We start from the raw sequence: 23,878 nt of genomic DNA, 5'->3' as shown, positions 1-23,878 counted from the left end.
TAAATAAATAAATAAATAAATAAATAAATAAACAAACAAATAGATAAATATCCTTAACAGCAATTGATATAAATAAACTAATATACTTCCTTGTATTAGAACCAACATTGATAAGAGTGTAATATACATTATATCTGCTTTAGATGCAAAGTGCTAAAGGAAGGAAGTCAATGTGAAATACTTCTAGGAAATAGGATTTTATCTTAACTTCAATAGAAAGGACAGAATTTGCTTGGGCTATATTTGAAATGTATATGTGAAATGGATACTCTAGCCAATGTAAAATAATCTAAGAATATCTTAGGGTCAAAGTGCAAAACATATTTGTTGTATTGCAGAGAGGTAGTAAGCACATTACTGTATCTGAAGCAAAATTGTATGTGATGGAGAGATAAACAGGATTCCTTTTCTGTAGGAATTGGCATTAGAAGACTAGAATCATTGGTGGCAATAAGCTGGAACCTGTAGCAAAGTTGAACTAAATTTGTATACTGAATAATGTGGAACTTTGTGTTAGTTTCTAGAATTATCTAATCTACAGTCCACTCCTCTGGAAAATGAGGAAATATACATTTCATAGATATATTTTGAGTATTTAGTCACATAATTTTTGCTAAGAGCTGAGTTTATTATCTGGCAAATGTTAGAAAATCTTAACACATTATTTTTATAATGTATCTTTTTTTGCAGCGTACTAGTTGAAACTCCCCATGATTTTTCCTTTAGAGGGGAGGGGAATGGTGTTTTCTGATGGTAGACAGAAAGGCTGGCTGAGAATGAGATCAATAGATTTGTGTGTTAGGAATTAACTCTAGACACGTTGTCTGCAGTAGATTGAACCACTAGACTGAGTGCTCTTGCAAGGGAGCCTAGTTCATTCTTGCGTCTGTAATTCACTACAATGTTATCACATAATAAGTGATTAATGAATATTTTTTATTAAAAAGAAGTATATATAAAATAAGTCAAAAAGAGGATATCCTCTAAGACGCAATAGTAGCCCTCAAAATATGTTTAATATAGAAGTGCAACATTATGGTAGTTAATAAATCAAACTAAATGAATGTTACTTCAAAGTGTTCACCTGTGGTAAGCACTAAGCACATTCATTCAAGTATTGAAAAACCACAAATTCTTTCTAAGATTGTTATACAGAATGGAAAATCCTATCTAATGTTAATATATAACTATTCGGTCTCCCAGAACCTTTTATTTTGGAGGCAGAGGAAATAAAGATATGCTGTTGAAGCAGTAGTTTTTAACACACACCTCTGGTTTTCTAGGAAGTGCATGGACATGAATAATTTAAAGGGAACAATTGTCCAGATCCTCAACTTTTATCTGTGCTGTTTCCTAAATTAGTCTGCTTCTGATCCTCAGTTTCTTTTCCAAACTCTCCTTTCACAAGAACTCATTTCCTATTTTACCAGAAAAAAGGAATATTTTTCATCTATCAATGAGACATCGCCATAGGGGAGAAAAAAAAAAAACTAAAAAATCTTTTAAGAAAGCAAACACAGACAACTGAAAAAGCTTGAGCCATTCATTGGAAGAGCCCTGTGATAATAACATGCCTGTAAGTATAATAAATTGAGTACATCGTGGTGATCTATTGCCAAAATTTTGGCACAGTTACATATTTGTGTGTGTATGTATGTATGTACGCATGAATTTATCTCTATCATTTACCATTTGTTACCTATCTTAATATTCAGAAATAAGATTAGGGAAGAGTGACTTTTCTGATGGACATTAAGCCTGACTTGGTTGATTATTTTAATGACTGGGCTTACTTTATCACCAGGTCAAATTGTGCATGTTTTCAGGTGTTGGGTAAGCTAGACCTGTAGCTCTAAATACTTTCATGAAAATATATGTAAATTGTTTGGGCAGTAATACACAAAAGTCAGGAATACATACTTTGCACATATGAAACTAATACATTTTAGATGAAGCAGAGTTTGGTAAGGAAAATAGAAACCACTCCATATATTTTAAGCAGAATTGGAATTGAGCAAAGTAGTTTACAGGACCATTAAAAGGGATAGATGATGTAAAAATCAGGAAAACCTCTACCAGGTTTCAGATTCACTCAGCTTTCAGAGAATAAGAAATTGCAAAAATCATAGGAAGTTACACTAGTAATTATAGTTTTCTACAGTATTAAGGATGTTGGTTTGCAGGGAAATGTGCTGAATTTACCTAAAAACCTGTGGCTACTGCAGCCTAAATCTCTGCTACAGAAACAGTAAAAAGGCCTCTGCCCCCTGTTTTTTCATCTTGTGCAAATGGATCTTACTGGCAGCATGTTTCTCAGGACTCTGTTACCAAATACTTTTAAAAAAATGTAATTCTAAAGCTCCCCAACCTCTTGATGGAGCAAAGAGAATGAGAGGGGGGCAGGGGCAGATATGGTGCTCACTTGCTAACATGCAATTAGGCACAGTTGTTAAATTTTAAAATGTGAGTCATGTACTTCTTCTTCATAAACCCTTTAGGGATTAAACAAACAAGAACTTTGAAGGCTTGTGTACTAGAGTCTTAATCAGCTTGGGGTGTGATAACAAAATACCATCGATAGACCGGGTAGCTTAAAACAACATACATTTATTTCTCTCCAGGTCTGGAGGCTGGGCGGTCCAAGGTTAAGGTACAGGCAGATTTGGTTCCCGGTGAGGACCCTCTTCCTGGCTTATAGATGGCTACGTTCTGGCTGTGTGCTCATGTAGAAGAGCAACAGAGAGTGCTCTGGTCCTTCTCCTTCTTATATGGGCACTAATCCCATCCTGAGCGTTCTACTTTTATGGCCTCATCTAAACCTAATCACCTCCCAAAGGCTCCACCTTCAAATTCTATCAGGTTGGGAGTTGGGGCTTCATCATGTGAACTTTGGACGTACACAAATGTTTAGTTCATGAGATGGGATATTCTCTATTATCATTCTCTACCACACTTCTGGTTTCTGCTATGTCCTCTCAAACACTATTTCAAGTGTGCCATTTTCCTTATATTTCAATTTCTGGCTCCCTGACATGACCTCCTACTAAATCCTTTAGTATCTAGAAAGTTGTCTTAAAATTCAAACCTATCACAATTATGGGCTTGACCCTGAGTTTACTGAGTTGCTATTGCTTGTCAAAGAATAGTTTCTTGTTTATTTCCAGTGATTTCTGCAGTTACCAATAAGCAATATCATATTTTCTGATATATATATATATATTCATTTGAATGTTATTTTTTAAGTAACAAGTTAAAATGGACTTATGTGGTATACAGTCTTAAGATTTTCTATGGAGGTAAAATATGTGTAACATAAAATTAACCATTTTAACTGTGTAATTCAGTGGCATTTAGCACAGATTGTTGTGCAACCATTCCTTCGACTTTCAGATCATTTCATCATCCCAAAAGGAAACCCCATACCCATTAAGCAGTCACTCCCTATTCTCCTCTTTCCTGGTGCCTGGGAGCCGCTGACCTGATTTCTGTATGGATTTACCTATCCTAGATATTTCATTACATGGAATTATACAATATGTAGCATCTTATGTCTTCCATCTTTCACTTAGCAAAGTTTTTTCAAGTTTAATCCACATTGAAGTATCAATACTTCATTCCTTTTTATGGCTCAGTATTTCATTGTATGGCTCTACCACATTTAGTTAATTTTCTCGGTTGATGGACATTTGGGTTGTTTCAACCTTTCACTACAGAATAGTGCTGCTATGAGCATTCATGTATCTGATATGTGTTCATATTGAGAAAACTGTCTGCTATTTCTGAACTCCTTATAATTCTACACTGGATGCAGAAGCTGCTGAGAGGTACCTGTTTTATAGATTTTAAAAATAAAATTTTTATAGATGTGAATAAAGCTACAAACCAAAGTCAAACTTGATAGATAATATTTAGCTAACGTGTTAGCTTTATATCCGATCACTTTGAAATTATGAAGAAGTTGTCTTTTAATAGCATTTTGTTCAAAACCTTTGGTAAGTTAATAAATAACAACAACAGTGGAAAAAATAACACTAATTGTATGCTTAATATATACGCAGTACAACATTAGATCTTTTGAGTTACTTATTCTTCACAATAAACTATTATTATTGGAGGTCACTGAGGTAGAGAAAATTTAAATAAAATTTAAATAACTTACCCAAATGTCATAGCTAGTGAATGATGAATTCTGGATATGAATCCAAGGAAGATGGTTCCAGAAACCAATCTTAAACATTACATTTCTTTTTTGCATGTTTTTCTTTTTTCCATTAAAAGTCTCAATCTCTCTCCTTTCACTTAATCATATGTAATAAAGCAGTATTGATTTGATCTCATTTGGTTATTAGTTCTCGACCTCTTCCACAGACTTCAATCTCCTTATCTCAAAATAGCAAACCCCGAAATTCTCTGCAGTGGCATTAGACTACCTTTATGATCTGGCTGTTGGTGGCATCATCCATTTTTCCCTTCACATATTCTGCTCCTTAGGCCTTTGCATTCTCTGTTTTCTCTGCCTACAGGAAATTTACTTAATTTAAACCCTGCTCAACTGTCAGTTCCTCACAATGGCAGTCTGGGTGAATCTGACCCAAATCACCAACCACTAATCTACCCTATAACCATGTAAGCTCCCTCAAAGGAGGGACTGTTTTTTGTTTGTTTTTTTTTTTTTTTTTTTTTTGCTTATTTTTATTTTACAGATGCATTTCTAGTGTAAACTATTATGTGATATGAGTAAGACATGTACTAAATAAAGATCTGAACAAAGAGCTTTGCTGAATGAGTTCCATGGGAGCTCTTCTGGATACTATCTGACTTCACAACATATTTAAGGTATTCAAGGCATTCAGCGTATCTTCTCTAGCATTAAACTACATTCTTGGTTCAACCTTCAAAGATGTGACTACCTCTTCTTTTTGGATGAGGTTTTTGTTTTGTTTTCCCCATGGAATATATCATGTAATGCAGTTGGGAACCTGACACACAGACCCTCTACAACTTGTAGACATTTATCATCACAGGACCTGCAGAGCTTAGGCTCAAGTTAGGATTCTGCTGTAAAGCTAAGATACAGAAAAGCTGATTCTTAATTTCTTAAACTTTTGAAACCTTTTCTTTGAGATTGCTTCAGAGGAGTTGTAACTTGCTAGTATGGTTCACTTAGAACTGGCATCAAGAGTAGTACATTACCTGCTACAGGAAGCCAAGGCCTTGGGCTTTGAAATCCGGGTGAGAGGTACACTGGTCAGGTACATACAATTGTTCTTGCCATTGGTTGGCTACTGGTTTTAATTATATGGATCTTTCTTTTGTTTGCTTTTTGTTTATTTGTTTTATTTTAATTCGTTTATTTTTCCTAACTCTAATTATATATATTCTAAATTGTTTCTTTGTGAGAAGAAGCACAGATGACTGTTTTTCTCTGTGTCACTTCTCTGTGTAACTTTTCTCCTTATCCATTAAGGTGACCATAGTAACTTGGTCCTTAAAGTATGATGAGAATCCTACTAAGTTTAATCTATCCTGCTTCAAGGAACCCAAAAAGGTTCTAATTCCATCCCTCTCAAATAATAGAAGGAAAATCCAAGTTGAACATTAATATCTATTTTTATTTTTATGTACTCAAATAATGTCCATGAAGATGTATTATCAATGTAGTGTGTTTTGCTTATTTCTTTTCCCCCAAAGTTTGATCTGTGGATTCACTGAATCAGAATTACCACAGGTTCTTGTTGCTGAGCTTCATCATAGACTTAAGGAACTGGATAATAGACCCAGAAATCTAGCAAACTTCTTTGTGTATCTCTTTCATGGTAAACTTGGGAATTATTGATCTGTGGACATATGACTATAAGATTTTAAACATATTTTTTTGGCATCTTACAAATTTGCAACATGGTTTGCTAATATTCCATACTTCCAACTGGAATTATTTTAAAAATGCATCTATTGGTATTTGAAGTCTGCATACCAAAATACAAGTTCTATTTCTTTTGTATTTGTATTTTTTTCCATTTTGAACTCAAAATGCTCTATTTTTTTCATTGGTATATTGGATTGAAACTTCATAGATTTTCTAACAACACTTCTTATCAAACGGTGGCAATTTTCATCTTCACTATATGGGGATATAGAATATATTTATGGTGCTACATTGTATTGTTTTAGACTACTAAACATTTCCTGTGGAACAATAAATTGGTAGACATCAATCATTATTCATTGTAGAAAATTCAATATATCATTCAAGAAGATGACATTCTTGTTTGGATGGTATAGACAAATTCTAAGAATAATCTTCTCTCATTTATCATCATCTTGAAAAAATATTACAAACTCATATCTCTTACCCAATCTATAGTATGTAGCAGCATGTAAAATATATCTCCAATTTATTTGGACGCCTATATATGTCACATGTTTTGATATATTGAAGTAATATCCTCTTTTTTATTCGTAAACCTATGGCTTGGGTAATTTTTTGTATATATTTGACTGTTCTATTGAAAGAATTTCATTCAGTCTCTTTTAATATGTGGTTAACATTGTTGGTACACTCCCTCTTTTTAGCTTTCAGTGATATTAATATTAAAATTAGCAAACAATGGGCATACAATTGTAATAACAAAAGTCACTTTCTAAGATTATTTTGCTGATACCAAATATATCTAGCACTTTTAATAATATTAGTGATCATTGGGTTACGCTTTATTAGATATATGAGGAGAAATAGGCCTGTTGATATGGTCACAGACAACTTAGGTCTTGCCAATCCAATTTACTTAGAACTAATATAACATTTTTCAGGCTCGGTTGCTTCTAAGAGTGTTGGCTCTCACGGCCTGAACATGTCAGATAGATAAAAACTATAGAAATATTTTTTAACTACTTATGAGCATAGAAACTAGTTTTTCTCCCTAAAAAAAGCAAGCAATTGCTTCTTTCTCTCTTAGTAGCTATAAAAAATTACACACAAGCTGCCCTCAACTATCAAGCTATTATTATTCTCTCTTTCTTTCACAGAGGCAGAGGTGTTCCTCAACTCCCTAGACTGCCAGGAAGAGATATAAGTTTCATCATGTTGTCTGTTACATTCCCAGCCCATCTACCTCCTGAGTGATGGAAACTTTTTGTTCCAGTTGCAGAAATATTCTTCAAATAGTTTAAGAAATTACATCCTATAATTAAATTGCATTATATTGCATTATATTTATTATATAATAGACTGTTTATAAATCACCATTGTGTCATATCAGATTTTAATAGAAGCTTGATATCTGAAAAAAAGCACTGTAGTAATACTCCTCAGGCTTTGATGCTAATTCCATTTCTTTGGGAAAATGTTTTAATTTCTCTGCATACTAGTCCTATCTTTCAAGACTTGTGTTAGAAGAGAATGTATCTTAAAGAACTATAAAAAATAATCAGATAACTTATAATATTGTGTTTTATTTTATTAATTAAACATTTGTATTTTATATTTTAAGGTACTTCTATAGTATTGAAACACTTTGAATTATCTCAAATTCCAGCTAGAATTGCATTTGGTTATCACAGATAGCTCTAGTTAACACGGTTAGCATTTGAATCCTTATGGATTTAACTTAACAGTCCAGTGATGTTTTATGAACTGAATTTCCTTGTATATTTATGATTCAATCAATCTCAAGGATTCTAAAAGTGCTTTTGTAATTTTACATGAAGTCTTTCATACTGACCCTTATAGTAAGACTCACAATTTAAGAGCGTTAGTTCACATGAATAAAATATAGTCCATAAAAAATCATCTCTAAGATAAATCTCCCATCTCCTTTATGCTAATCATCCCACAAAGGAAAAAAAAAATAGATGCTCACACACCATAGTAAAATAAAGCATATTTAAGGGGCATTATGATAACTTAAAATGAGTCTTCAGGCAATAGCAATATAAGCAACATTTACTATATTACTCATAATCATGCTTGAAGTTATGTGAAAAAAGGGACATTGCAAAGGTTTGGTACCTATGGTGGTACATAAAATAAAATGGTTATGTCATAACTTGATTTTGAAATTCAAAGAGAAGAAAGAAGGAAGTTTTAATACAAAAGGGCATTAAAGTTTGTTTGGTGTCAATAGGAGCAGAAGCAGAGATAGAGAGTCTGGGGGAATGCAAAACAAATAAGCTGATTAGAGAGGAATTTGTACTTTTGTCATTGGAGTAGGGAGAGAGGAGTTGTAAAAAGCCTCATCAGGTGAAACAGCTCCAGATAAAAGCACAAGCTCAGTTGCTTGCATGTACTTTGTCTTGAACACATTTCTTTCCTGTCTTTCCCAGGAAAGCTATTATAGGTAACTCAGCATAGCCAGGCCACTTCAGAGGAAAAGCCACTCTTATATGTAGTATCACCTTGTTGAAATGGTGAATTTAGACAATTAGTAATTACTTCCTGTTTCATTTGCTCCTAATTTTTCTATTTAACTGCAAGATATAAAGAGAGTGTTTGTAGAAGTATAATCAATTAAGAATAAGGTAGTTATGAAATTGTTACCTAATAAGAACTACTTTTGGGGCATGAGGGTGGCTCAGCAGTTGAGCATCTGCCTTTACAGTCCTGGGATCCAGTAAAGCATCGGGCTCCTCACAAGGAGCTTGCTTCTCCTTCTGCCTATGTATCTGCCTCTCTTTCTGTGTCTCTCATGAATAAATAAACAAAATCTTAACAAAAAAAGAGAGAGATACTTTTAATAGAGGAAGAATATATGAAAGTAATCATTTTTTCATTCTACCTGTAAAAACCTCAGTTTTCTCTATTACATTACAAATAACTTAGGTGTGCTCATGTACATTTAAAATCAAAACTAAATATTATCACCCTGAGATCTCTTGTAAAATTCCCTAAGACCAATTTGTTTGTTTCCCACAGGTAACGAGAGTCTTTATTGAAAAATAGTTGGAAGAGTGTTAAATATTTATGTTTTACATTTTAATTATTATGTATAGTTTTAATCTACACCATAAGTTGGCAAACTTTTTCTGTAAATGGCAAAATAGTAAATATTTTAGGTTTTTCAGGCCCTTTGGTCTCTGTTACTACTATATTTTGTCACTGAAGCATAAGAACAGTCATAGGATGTAAATGATTCAGCATGACTGCATTCTAATAAAATTTTATTTACAAAAGCAGATGGAGGGCTGGGTTTACTTTGTGAGCTGTCATTTATTAATCCTGGATGTACAGAATGTTTAAATTAATAATATGAAACACAGCTACATTTCTATCTGTAAATCTTAAATTCATAGAAGAATTCTCTGAGCCTTAGAACTATTCTCTATTAGACTGTTTTCTCCACCAGACTATGAATTCCTTGACAGTAAGGACCCTGTCATAGTCAACTCTGTGTATATATAAAATGACTTGGATGAGAGTTTGTATTTCATTGAAAGACATTTTCCATTTTTAGAAGTTTTGTGGGGCAGCCCCGGTGGCTCAGTGGTTTAACACCGCTTTCAGCCCAGGGTGTGATCCTGTAGTCCCAGAATCCAGGTCAAATTTGGGCTCTCTACATGGAGCCTGCTTCTCCCTCTCCCTGTGTCTCTGCCTCTCTCTCTCTCTCTCTGTCTCTCATGAATAAATATATCAAATCTTAAAAAAAAAAAAGTTTTGTGTCTACTTTATCTTTTCAGATAGTATCTCAAGGATCAAAGATTTTTAACAATTTGAATAATGAAGCATAAGACGTATAACTGAAGAAATTATAGTCTTTTTTCATTATTTTAAATAAATACTTTTATCACCTTCTTTTTTATTTATTTTTATTTTTTTATTTTTATTTTTTTATCACCTTCTTTATAAGATGTATTAATTTTTTTTTAAATTTTTATTTATTTATGATAGTCAGAGAGAGAGAAAGAGAGAGAGGCAGAGACATAGGCAGAGGGAGAAGCGGGCTCCATGCACCGGGAGCCCGATGTGGGATTCGATCCCGGGTCTCCAGGATCGCGCCCTGGGCCAAAGGCAGGCGCCAAACCGCTGCGCCAACCAGGGATCCCTATAAGATGTATTACATTAAACTTTATCTTGACCCAACTTTTAATTTATAACTCTCACCATACCTGGGCCATTTCATCTCCTATAGACTCAAGATATCTATCTAGCTCCTGCCACACAACATACAATCTTTAGGCTTCACAAATTGTTTTGCTGTTGGTCCAATCCTTTGTATTATTTCTGGTAATATGACTTAGGGAGTGAAGTATCTCTATGGTCTTTGATTCTTATTAATTTTTATATTTAATTTTTTTTTTTTCTGGGGAACTACTGTCCTCAACCTGAACCACTGGGTGTCTGGGTGGCTCTTTGGTTGAATGTCTGCCTTCTAATCAGGTCGTGATCCCAGGATCCTGGGATTGAATCCCATATTGGGGTCCCCACATGGAGCCTGCTTCTCCCTTTGCGTATGTCTCTGCCTCTCTCTGTGTGTCTTCCATAAATAAATAAAATCTTAAAAAAAAAAAAAACTGAACCACTATACCTTCTTTTTATGAGTTATTTTCCACAGTAGTGAAGTCTTCACCTGTACCTATTGAATTTCCTGTCAAGATATCTTAATCTTGATTTATATGCATCTGTTGGGATTGCTGCTATTTTACTAAAATTCATTATCACTAACTTATTTGCTCCTATGTTACCTGAAGATTCTTTTTTTATTATTCATAGCTTCTCCCAACTCAAACACCAGGAGCTGGTTCAGCTGTGGTGTATTTGATTCCATATATCATACCATATATCATACCAGTGGTAAGTTCTGACCTATTGTTAAAATCTTTATTCAATTATAATTAAATAGTGCTTTGGTATTTTCAGAAACAGAATTTTATGTTTTCTTAATTTCCTACAACTTTATGGTAGATTTTGTTTTTCCTAGCCATGGAAAATTAGAATTACTTGTCACATTTGAAATTAACATATTTGAAATTAACATTTGACATATTTGAAATTAATGTATCAGATTTCTTTAAAATGTTTTTTTTCCCAGCTCTGAATGTATTTTCTGCCACTTAATATCAATGAGCAATATTTCACCATTATATGTGGCTTTAATATACATTAAAACTAAAGATAAAATGACAAATGCACTATTTATGATATGGAAACTAATAGCAACAATATTTATTCTTACCTCCTATTTCTTTCTTCAAAAGGTTTTTGTTGTTGTTGCTATAAATCTAAAACAGCTCACATTTTCTGTGCTATTTCAAATAATATGGACTTTATTCATATGCACATTTATTTAATTGGGACAATTTAGGCATAATTGAGATCAAGTAAAATAAACTTGGTATGCTGAAACAAGTTGAATTAAAGTATAAGAAGTGTAGTTCAAATGGAATCCATAATGCATAAGTTCAGTTATTAGGACTAGGTTACTGGATGAATTAGCAGCAAAGTCATCTTGGTATCGAACCACGATTTTGTGGGACAAGAGCCAATTAAATATATCTTGCCTTGAAATGGAATTAGATGTGGATAATGTAGAAGTTTTGAGTCTGATGTTCTGCTGTTTGATAGATTTAGAATAAGATCTAATTCAAACATATTCTAAATATAGAAAACTTTGGGAAGTTTTTTTTTTAAACCTTATCTATATCTCAGTGTCTACACAAAAGGGAAAAATAATAGAACATACATTATAGCCTGAAACTTTAGTGAACTCAGTATTGCCCTATTAAGATTTCTGTTGCTAGGCTACATACAGATGTTGGAACTTTTGCTAATATATCTGAAATTACTTATTGATAACATGAGATACTAAGATTCCAGGAGATGATGAATGTATAGCCCTTAGCAAAGTACCTGGATCACTGCAAGTGTTAAAGAGTTTTAATTACTAAATATTATTCTTACCAATCATTGTTTCTGTAGGGAGGTGTGGTTGAGTAAGTAGAAAGGCCTATTTTGTAATGGGCACTTATATACTTCTGGCAAAAATCCCCTTAAAGATAGTTTTCCAGTTTGTAAAAATATCTTTTATTTATTTATTTATTTATTCAGAGAGAGAGAGAGAGAGAGAGAGACTGAGAGGCAGAGACACAGGCAGAGGGAGAAGCGGGCTCCACGCAGGGAGCCTGATGCGGGACTCGATCCCGGGTCTCCAGGATCAGGCCCCGGGCTGCAGGCGGTGCTAAACCGCTGCGCCATCGGGGGTGCCCTGTAAAAATATCTTGTATGAAAATTTACTAAGGTAATTATTTACTTAATAAAATATTTATAAACTCAAGACATTTCTTCAAGGTATGAATGTATGCCCAGATATTGGGGGAAAAAAAAAGATGGTTTAGCCATCTGCAGAAGAACCCACTCTAATATATAGGTTAGTGATCAAATTAGGGTATTTCCAAATGATCATTAAGAATTAAGAATTCCAGGGATGACTCAAGTCCTCATCAAGGAAGTACATTTTGTAAGGATATTATTTTAAGTATTTATTTTCTAATTTATTTTAATAGGTATAAAAAATATTGGAACAGAAAGTTTACACTTTACTAATTAAATTGAAAAAGAAAAAGAGAAGGAGATAAAAAGGAGAGAGGGTAACAAGTCCTAAGAGACTCTTAATGATAGAAAATAAACAGGGTTGATGGAGGGTTGTAGATGGGGGATGGGCAGGATGGATGAAGGATATTAAAGAGGGCACTTGTTGTGATGAGCACTTGGTGTTGTATGTAAGTGATGAATCACTGAATTCTACTCCAGAAACCAATATTGCACTGTATGTTAACAGCCCAAAATTTAAATTCGAGAAAGGATAGTATTAGCTCAAAAATACACCGATGAAAAACCACCACAGCTCTCAGGTAGAAATGATCCTGCAATGTTTCAGAATCTAAAGCAGGTCCAGAGTAGCTGGGAAATAGTATTCAGTGGGAAGAGTATTATAAAATGAAACCAATAATGCAGGGTTTATAATTCATTTCTAAAGCACTGAAATTTATCCAAAGAGTAATGAGAAACCACTGAAGAATTTTTAAGCTGGTGATTAAAAAATAAAACTTTGTTTTTCAAGTATCATCAGGGTTCTTGTGAAGAGAATAGACTGTAGATGGGAGTAGGGAGTCTAAAGGGGTACAGGAGGAATGTGCTGCAGTTTTCTAGATGTGCAGCTTCATTTTTTTCCCACCAATATCTGTTTTCCCTCTCCTGTGCCCATACACAAAAAACTAATTCTCAGACTCTTGCGGTTGACTGTTTTTGGTCAATGTGGCGGTGCATAGGTCCCTTCCACTGCAGTTAGATTTAATTTCTGGTTTGAAATCCTATAGCAATCTTTCCTTTTTTAAAACAAAAATTGTAGGTAATTGAGGAAGCTTACTGTATTAATCAGGGTTCTCCAAAAAGATAAAGGGTATCCTTATAGAAAGATATTTATTATGAGGAATTGGCTCACATAATTGTGGAGAATGAGAAATCCCATAATCTACCATCTGCAAACTGGAGAACCAGAGAAGTTGCAGTTGTAGTTCTAGTTAAAACCTGAAGATGTGAGAACCAGGGAGCCAACGAGGTAAGTTCCTGTCTGAGTATAGAAGGACTAAAAACCAGGAACTCTAATAGTCAAGAGCAGGAGAAGATGGGTGCCCTAACTCAAGTAGAGAGAGCAAATTTACACTTGTTCCAGTCAGGCCCTTCCTCAAAGGATTAGATAATGCCCACCTGCCTAGGTAAAGGATGTCTTCCTTACCCAGTTTACCAATTCAAATGTTACTGTCTTTTAGAAGCACCCCCATAGACACACTCAGAAATGTTTTAGAAGCTATCTGGGCATCCCTTAACATAGTCAAGTTGATACATAAAAATCAACTGCCTGAAAATGTAAGATGATGGAGCCACAAAACAGAAACATACTGAATCAGTAATTTGTGGCATGGATCAGTTGTCTGACAGAGTTACCTGTATTGAGAGCCTATTTTGCATTAGCAAGAAATAAACCTTTGCTGTGTCAAGCCACTGAGCTTTGGGTATTGTGTGATAAATTAGTGTATTTTAACTATCACATCAGGTGGCTGAGGATGGTTGTTTTAATTTGGGTAGAAATGAAAAATCATGGGAATAGATGGAACAATCTAGGGAGAAAGCTTACAGAGAGGAGAAGATAGAGCCTGGAACTCACTCCAAAGAATTCCTGTGAGGATTTACAGACTTGAATGCCACAGGTGATAGATAAGTAATGTGAATAAATGAAGCAGACACTGTGATAAGAACTAAAAATAATGACACTCATCTAACTGTGATACTTTTTGATATACTCACATTTTTGCTTAATAGAATCATGGACCCAAGATTGCCAGTTTTCAAGAATTCCAATTTTTCAAGGACTGCAGATGTTTAAATTTTAACTCTTTAGTTTTTAAAAGGTCCAATCTTATTAAAAATTAATGAAAACAAGTAATATCATTAAAATTAATTAATGATATAAAAATTAATGATATTATAAAACTTAATATCATTAAAAATTAATGAAAACAAATAATATCAATCCATTGTATCAAACTTGGTGGCCTAACCTAATAAAACCTGTGTACTTCTTGTACTCACGTCAACATCTAATGATATAGAAATTATATTTTTTCTAAATAAATACATACATAGGCATACACAGACACACACACACACATTCTACTTTTTCTGCCTTATGTCAATTCTGTTTTTTCCTTTATTTTGTACAAGATGGCACACAAAAAGGAAAGTAGAGAGGATGAAAGGAGAGAGAGAAAGAAAATCAAACCATACATTGTTGACGGATAAATGTCAAAAATAATTAATTTCTTGAAGAATCTGCTGCTCTTGGGACACCTGGGTGGCTCAGTCTGGTAAGCTTTTGACTCTTGATTCTGGCTCAGATCATGATCTCAGGGTCATGAAATTGAGTCCTCTGTCCCTAGGCTCTGAGTCTGCTTGAGAGACTCTCTCTCTCTCTCTCTCTCTCTCTCTCTCTCCCGCCCCTCCCTATGCTCTCTCTCTTTTTCTCTCTCTCAAAAACAAAAACAACAAAACGGCTATTCTTTTACACAGCCTAATCATTAGGACAGAGAAGAGGCAACCCTATATCCATAATAATAATTTCTCACCTTTAAAGATAAGAAGATCTGAATTCTAGAATTGTTATGTGAATGTAACTTATCTGCGTAAAGTAGTTTGTATGTTCAGATTACTCACACTAAGTGTATGTGTATGTGCATGCAACTTCTCCATCATGAGCATGTAGTTATTTCAGTGTATTATATATGTATGGGAATTGGAGGAGAATTAAGAGACAGAACCTTATTCTCAAGGGCAATGTATACATCTTTAACAATATCTTTGCTAAACATGGTTGAAATAGAAATAATTTGCTATTGAAATAAAAATTCTCATCAGTTCTTTTACATCCTTCTAAGTCCATGTGGAGAAGAAGATTGCAGTAGTGGAAGATGGAGCAGGGGAAACTAGCAGTCCAGCACAGACAGACAAAAAGGAATGTGAAACGGCAGTTAAGAGGCATGAAGGATGGAATGGGAAGCTCAGAAAAATGGAAAAAGGTTTTCAGAAAAAAATAAATAAATAAAAAGAATGGGGGAGGGATGTCTGGGTGGCTCAGTGGTGGAGCACCTGCCTTTGGCTCAGGGTGTGATTCTGGAGTCCCGGGATCAAGTCCCACATTGGACTCCCTGCATGGAGCCTGCTTCTCCCTCTGCCTGTGTCTCTGCCTCTCTCTCTCTCTGTGTCTCTCATGAATAAATAAATAAATAAATAAATAAATAAATAAATAAATCTTAAAAAAAAAAAGAATGGGGGAATGGAGAAGCAAGATTCAAATTGATAACTGCTGACAGTTTTTCCAAAATAGATTTAAATTCTTAAATGATCTCACCCTCCTGAGTGCCAAGTAAAATAAATATTAATTAAGAAATCAGCAGCTCAATACAAGTTAGTAGACATAAATCATTACACAGAAAGACAAAATTCTAAAAGACTTTACAAAGAAAAACAAAGTACCCTATAAAGTATGGCAATGAGGCAAAAATCAAAAGAAAAAAAAATTTAAAAAGGACAAAAATAGTAATTGAAATAATGTTTGTAAATCCACTAATTTATGTAAAGTTATAAAATAACATGAAAGACTTAATGTCATTTCCCACCATTGTTCTGATGTTAAACTTTGCCAGGCAGTCATGGAATGCTTCCCTTGAGCTACCATGTGTCCTCAGCACTTATCCCAACCTTGTGCTTGGCATCTGAGATGAGCCATAGATTCTATTCCAGACTGGCTAAAACAGAGCATTGAGGATGGCAGATTTCATGTAGTCACAATAAAAAGTTTCACTTCTTTGCAGAACGAATATCTTTCTTTTGTCTGGCACAGCCATTCACACAGGTTTCATGGCCCAGTGACATCTGTGCCACTTCCTGGCAAGATTTTCCAGCCACAGGGCAGCCTCACTCAAGTGTAACTGTATATTCTCAGCCACAAGCCCCCCCCCCCCAGTTATTGGGTATCAGTGCTTTTCACGCTTTACTTTTATTTATGTTCTAGTTCACAAGGAGTAAAATATCTCACTTTAATATTTTTTCCATACTTTTGTTAGTATGGTATGTCTAACAGGTTTTCCCAGTTTATGCCACAGATGTAGTTTTATCCTAATTTTATACCCTGTCTGTTCTCACACATATGTACAAATTAGGAGAAATGTTGCCATTTTCCTTGAAAGCTCTGCCAATGTCTACTGATATTCCTGAACTACGAAAGGTTTTTCTGATGTTCAATACTGGAAAAGATTTTACTATAAATCCTAAAACTACTAGGACTATTGTATTATTATAATATAGCGCTTCTCAAATATATCCATCAGAAAAATTCTTATGACAGGGGAGAAGGAGTGCTTACTTCTGGTTATTTGGAGGCATAACCTAAAAAGCTTTGATGAGTGAAACACTTTTTTTTTATTACAAGTTTTATCATATAAAGCATGAAAATGTTTCTAAACAGTTGCAATATCAATGTACTTTTAATACAAAAGTGATTAAACATCACCACTGACTAAACAGACACTTGAAAAAGGAACATTATATTTATTCTGAATATAAATGAATTATTCCCTTACACATTGCTCTTTTCTGGAAGGTGCTATACATTAGTTTGAAAAGCCCAGTTTGTCACAATCATTAAATATGAAATATATTTTAATGTAATATCAAAGAAGTATTTCTATTTTTTTAAATATATTTTTTAAAGATTTTATTTATTTATTAATGAGAGACAGAGAGAGAGAGTCAGAGACACACGCAGAGGGAGAAGCAGGTTCCCTGCAGGGATCCTGATGGAGGACTTGATCCCAGGACCCCTGGATCACATCCTGAGTGGAAGGCAAGATACTCAACCATCCAGGTGCCCCCAAGAAGTATTTCTTATTAAATGACAATAATAAAATAATCTCAATTTTATGGGAAGAAATTACAATTCTTTCAGAAAGTCCCTGAAATTGTAATTGCTGCTATCAAATCCATATTTTAATATAAATTTTGTTTTGCCTCACTATCTAGAATGGAGGTTAAGAGGTAATAATAAAGTATAGCAAAGCACTTAGGCTTCACTAACAATAAAGCAAAATCAGCTAATAGCATGAGTTGTCCAGCAATACTGTTTTCAGAATAGGTTTCTTAATTTATGAAGAATGCATAATACAAGTATATATAAACTATCTACAAACATAATGCAAAATAATTGATGCGTATAGATCCCTTCACAATTGTATCAACAGTGGAGTACTAACATAGAACAATTGGCAAGGAATGCAAAATGAAGTTGCCTAATGCCATTTTCCAAAATGAATAAGAATTTTTTTTCCTAATAGAACATATTTTATGTGCTTTGTCTTCTTTTTTTTTTTCAAATCTAGAACAACATTTATTTCCAATATTAACCTAATGTCTGTATGCGCCTTCTATTCTTAATTATTATTTAGTAGCAGCATTTTGGAAGTACATTTGGAAGTATATATCAATATATGTGATTCATTCATATGGGTTATAAATCAAAACCTTAAATGATGTACTTTTTATATTTGTAAGCAATGTATTGTACATTTTATATGGTCTGTTTTACTCATTAGACTGTTCTTCAGTGTGAAACCAGAATTATTTCTTAAAAACAAAATAATACAATTAGCTTAAAGTTCCTTGTTCTGCTGTTTGTGTGTGTGTGTGTGTGTGTGCACATGCATACTTCACTGATCCATATGTAGTCTGAAGCTTTGAAAGAAAGTGGAGGTCTAGAAGTTTAATTTATGTTATTGTTAGGATTTCAAGATTTGAAAAAACTTAGAGAAGCAGTGTGAAAAATGTGATAAACCTAGAGTTCTTCTAAGTTCTATCACTAACTGTATAATTTTACAAAATCATTTGACCTAAATTCACACCTAAAATGTGACTGGAGATGAGCTTTGTTTTCCTTCTAGAACTAAAGTTCTATTTGTTGATATAATTACATTCTGTAGCACTGACAATATTTCAGCAGCCTGATGACTTACAGTACATTATTTGAGGAAATGCAAATCATCCAAAGATGATTTTGTAAAAACAAAACCATTTTTGGAAATTTTTACTGCTTATTGGAAGTTTCTTGATGGTTGAGTTCCTCAAAAGTGACAACTAACAATTAATTGCATTGTTTCTCACTACAGATTTGAAAAAAATACTACAACCAGCATTTAAGACCCCAGGAAATGTCACAGCTTTTTCTTCAGAAGGCATAGAATTTGGATTTACCAAAGCAGCATGGGTTAATATCTTGATATGCACACTTAATGGAATATATGAAGGTATAAAGTCAGCCCACATAATAATAAATAGTTAAATAGATGTTGCACAGTTGAAATGTTCAGCAACACTTTGGATCATTCTGTTTTTTTGTTTTTGTTTTTGTTTTTTAGAAATTAAAAGTATAAAAAAACAAGTTTATTCAGTGTTATTTCAACTCTATATCATTTATTAATGTCCTTTGATGGGCAATTTGCAAATTTTAAGAAAATTGTTTTCCAAAGGTTATAAATATAAATAGTGATTTCTCCCAGTACATGATGATAACACATCACTACAATTTACACCTTGGTTTAGAATTTAATGATTTAACTTCGATGATATGGGTTGACATAGTACACTGAAGTCAGGTATGTAAAGGTTATTTCTGAAAGAACTAAAGATTCTGGGTATTTGTTTTCTGGATGGGTTGCAGGCATTTTGCAGAGCCATATGCATTGAAATGGAAATATTGGCTGATACGGAATATTAGTAAAATCCAACTTTACTTTGATTTAGAGCCGAGTTTCAAAGACAAAAGAAATTTGGAAATGATGCTGCAAATATTTTGTCAAAGCAAAATGATAGGAGTAACAAGATCTTATAAAATTGAATAACATTAGCATTATTGTCAGCTGTGAGGTCTATGGATGAACATGCAAAATGACAGATAAAAATAATTTTAAAAACTAAAAAAAATTAAAAACTAATTAAATCAAGCGTTAATTCATGAGTTGTAGGTAGTTTCCTTCTTGTGATCTATAATTATATTGTAAGATAATGATTTATAAATGTTTTATAAATGTAAATCTCCATTGTTTTCAAAACCCCTTGAGTCGATATTTTTATTTGTTTTGTCTTCTCTGTCCCTTCCCTCTCTGCATACAACATGTGCACATGCTCACAGACTCACTCATTCACACATATATGCACATACAGGATCTTACAAACCAGCAGGAGAACAACAAACATAACCATCTCAACACAAATCCTTCATTTCTGCACTTGTATCAGAAACAAAGCTTGACTAAGAACAGGAGAAAATTCAAATTAAAAAAAAAAAGAGAGAAGACAACGAATAACAAAAATTATAGATATTAAAAGTAGTTTAGCCAAGTATATTTCTTTATTTATCCCCTCTTTAAACTCTTACATTTTTATGTTGCTACTATGTTTACTGCTAGAAATATTAAATTATATTTCAATAAAGCTGATATAGAAAGAAATATTCTAGTTTTCCTTGCTCTTTTAAAAAAAAATTGGAAATGCAATTTTTATTTATTTATTTATTTATTTATTTATTTAGAAATGCAATTTTAAAAAAATTATTTGTAAGAACTCTCTCAATAGTGCTGAGAAAGATGCAGCTTTCTATTTATTTGTTTTACTTCTTATAGTAATGATTAAATCCTATAATTGCAAAAGAGCCTCAAAAAAAAAGCAACTGATAACTCCAATATATCTCTGGGGTAAAGCTATTGTCACCATTCGGTGAACATCATTATAGACATTTCTGTATGCTTCTATACGGAGAAGGATGGTTACATATACATACATTCATGGATAGATGAATGGATGGAGAACAGACTGATAGATACATTTTAAGATAAGATCATACCTTAAAAGACATTTATGAAAAAAAAGACATTTATGAATCGTCAAGTGAAAGCAATTCATCTTTTTTAGCATGATAATATTAGAGTCGAGTGTTGTTTTCTAATCAATTTTCTTTAAACCATATGTCTTGAAAATACACAGGCTGCAGAAATTTGGTTTGGGTTAAGTAAAGCTTTTGAAAATTCCAGGGGGCATACCAATTTTATTCTAGAGAACGGCCTAATTCCTGAGGTTAGACAATGCTATAGCCCTGCCAGCCTTTCTGTGCTATTTCTTTCTAGAGGCTATCAGATATATATCACCATGGCTTATTCCATTCCATCAGGTTTTAGTCTCATGAGATTCTGCTCACTTTCCAGAGTCTTTCACATGATTGTCAAGTGACATGCTCCGTAGCCATTTCACTCCCTGGTACCATTGGTATGCAGCACTTTCTAGGCTCAGTGTTTTTGCCCCACATTTTTTCCGCAGCAGTCTACTCACAACTCACCCATCTCCATCCCAATCAACTTTGAGATGGGAAGGCACTGGTAAGGAGTCTTAAGATTAACTCCATTCACCTGCTTATCTCAGTGCTGTTTGGCTAGAGGAGGTCCTGACCAAGTAGACCTGACCAAGAGTCTTTTGTTTAATAGCTGCATTTCTTCCCCCTTGACAGTTCCTTTATTTTCCTCTTATTTATTTAGTGTTGGTATTAAACATATACCAACATTACATTCCTATATTATACCTTACTTATATATTATACCAACATTATATATATATATATGGCAATTTTATTTTAATATTTTTTGTTTATTTCATCATGTATAGGGAAAAGGGATATTTACAATTCTGTTCTATTCTGCCTCACTCACCCAGGTCCAGCTTTTAATATGTTTGCAGGCATGCAAGTGCATACACACACACACACACACACACACACACCAACGTAAGATGTATATAGGTTAGAGATATGAAGTACACCATTTTCTAAAGTCTATTCCGGGCACTCATTAGATTAAAATTTCATTTTGTTCAAAAGGAAAAATGCCCAAAAAATCATAATTTATTCTTCCTCACCCTTTTATGAACTTGTGTTGTACATCATTTCAGCCAGGTGTTGGCAAGTTAATCATAATCTGAGCATGCCTCACTAACTTTAACATTATTTCTGAAGTATTGTGAATTCCTCTGTAATCCAGATCCTCTATCCCAGCTCCAAGAATAACATACAGCAAACCTCGGAGCATTCATTAACTCAAATGTTACTCAACAAGTTATGTTTTAAACCTACAGTCTTCTTATTATAAATAATTGCTGGATTCACTAAGTAAGCAGAGAACAATAAAAGTCCATAAAACATAATATTAAAATTAAATTAAAATCCCATAATGAGTGACAGCTGAAGGATAATCGTGGATTATATTACACTAAGGCTGGCAGCAGTCTAGAAATCACTTTTCAGTTTTCACATTCAAATGGCATAGCAAGAGCTGCATGTGCCTTACACCTAGAACCATCTTATGTTGACACCATTAATTCACACCTAACGTTTTGGCATTACAGATCCAAGAGGGGCGTCCCACTGGGGAACCCTGTGATGCGGCGGGGGTCCCCGGGGTGCCTGGGACGTCTGGGTCCCCCGCGCCCTCCTCCTGGGGGTGATGGCAGGGCTGAGGCTCCAGGGAGCGCGCCCGCGGAGCAGCCTGCGGGGAGCCTGACACTGTCGCCGGGTCCCTGCGGCCGAGGGTGGAGGTCGCGCTTCCCGCAGGTGCCTTAGCGGGCGGGGCCCGGCGGCCGCGCAGGTCACTCTGGGCCCCCCGGCCGCGCGGGTGCAGCGCCCCGGTGCGGGAGGGCTGTGGGCTCCTGTGCTCGGGCTCCGGCCGTGGGGGCTGCACCCAACTCTGACTCGGGTTTTGGTGGGGGGGTGGTCGGGGTGAATCTCGGACACGTGTGCGCGGGGATTCCCAGGTGCTCAGGGGTAGCGTCGGTGGGCGCTCAGGCCCCGAGCCCCCCCCTCTAGGCCCGAGCCCCCCCAGGCCCCGAGCCCCCCCAGACCCCGAGCTCGCCCTCTCCAGGCCCCGAGCCCCCCCTTCTCCAGGCCCGAGCCCCCCCAGGCCCCGAGCCCCGCCCCAGGCCCCGAGCTCCCCCTCTCCAGGCCCCGAGCCCCCCGGGGCCCCGAGCTCCCCCTCTTCAGGCTCTGAGCCCCCCCTCCAAGGCCCGAGCCCCCCCTCTTCAGGCCCCGAGCCCCCCCTCCAGGCCCCGAGCCCCCCCTCTCCAGGCCCCGAGCTCCCCCTCTCCAGGCCCCGAGCCCCCCCTCTCCAGGCCCCGAGCACCCCCTCTCCAGGCCCGAGCCCCCCCAGGCCCCAAGCCCACCCCCCTCCAGGCCCCGAGCCACCCCGCAGGCGCGCACCCAGGGCACGGGACCCAGCGGTCCCGGGGCTGCACCTGCGCCCGCCCTGGGCAGCCCGACCCCTGCGGCTCCCTGCGTCCCGGGGGCCCCACAGGCGCGCCCTGCTCTCCAGGCCTCGGGTTTTCAGTTCCTCCGAGGAGCACCGCTCGGGGTGGGGAAGGGCTCGGGGGGGGGGGGGGGCGCAGGGGGTTGGGGGCGGCCGGGGCTCTGGCGCTGAGGCCGGTCCCGTGTCCGGGCAGGTGCGCGGGGGAGCTCACCAGTTTCAGAGAGGAGGAGCCAACCCAGGGCAGTAGTTGGCCCATACTTCTGCCCAGGCCGAGATGGGGGTGCCCCCTCCCTCCTCCTACGGGGCCCTGCTCTCTGCCGTCCCCAGGAGCCCCATCACACCCGCTCCGAGGCCCAGATGCTCCCGGCCAGCAGCCTAAGGAGGCCCCAGGGCCTTTGTCTCTGCTACTTGCTGGCCTGCCCCGGCACATGGATTTCAGGGCTGCGGTGAGCGCAGAGGCTGTAGGGAGGGGCCCTGGCCTGCAGCCACAACTTGCTCAGGTCCCGGAGACCCTGCGACCCTGCGACCCTGCGACCTTGCCCACCAGGGCCGCCAGCACGTCCAGGAGGGGAAGCCGGGCTCTTCCCCGTGAGGCTGTCGGCGGATGTGGAGAGATTCCGGCTGCCTGGCATCACCCCCATATGCTTTGGACGGAATATTCCGAAGAACTTGGGGGAACTTTCTTTAGAGTTGTTTCTCTCCAGTTGTTTGGGACTGGCTTGTCATTCTGAAATGATGCCTATTTAGGAAGCATCTAATTTAAATTCAATAAGCCTATTTTGGAGAAATGTGCATATAGACAGTTCAGATTACATAATTTTGCTTCTTTATGTTTCTGAAAAAAACTTGTCAAAAAACACATTTTGGCTTATAAACCTCTATATTATATTGTTACCGTTGCTTGATTGAATTGATTTCAATTTTTTTCCTTCTACTTCTTCATCTCCTCCCCTCCCACCCAAAATACTTGTGTCTCCGGAGACTGTGATGTATCTGCTGC

General features: G+C 36.4%; 1 long non-coding RNA gene across 1 annotated transcript; it reads left to right on the top strand.

Moving 5' to 3' along the window:
• Window positions 1-1,430: 1,430 nt before the first annotated feature.
• On the top strand, window positions 1,431-18,974 carry LOC112923697 (uncharacterized). The gene is made up of 3 exons (XR_011999874.1): window positions 1,431-1,576; window positions 14,714-14,856; window positions 18,706-18,974. It is a non-coding gene; the product is annotated as an uncharacterized lncRNA (long non-coding RNA).
• The last annotated feature ends 4,904 nt before the right edge of the window (window positions 18,975-23,878 follow it).

The sequence above is a fragment of the Vulpes vulpes genome, chromosome 2 (assembly GCF_048418805.1).
Source record: "Vulpes vulpes isolate BD-2025 chromosome 2, VulVul3, whole genome shotgun sequence".
Lineage (NCBI taxonomy): Eukaryota > Metazoa > Chordata > Mammalia > Carnivora > Canidae > Vulpes > Vulpes vulpes.
Note: the sequence above shows the minus strand (reverse complement) of the source record. Positions and strands in the feature narration are given on the sequence as shown.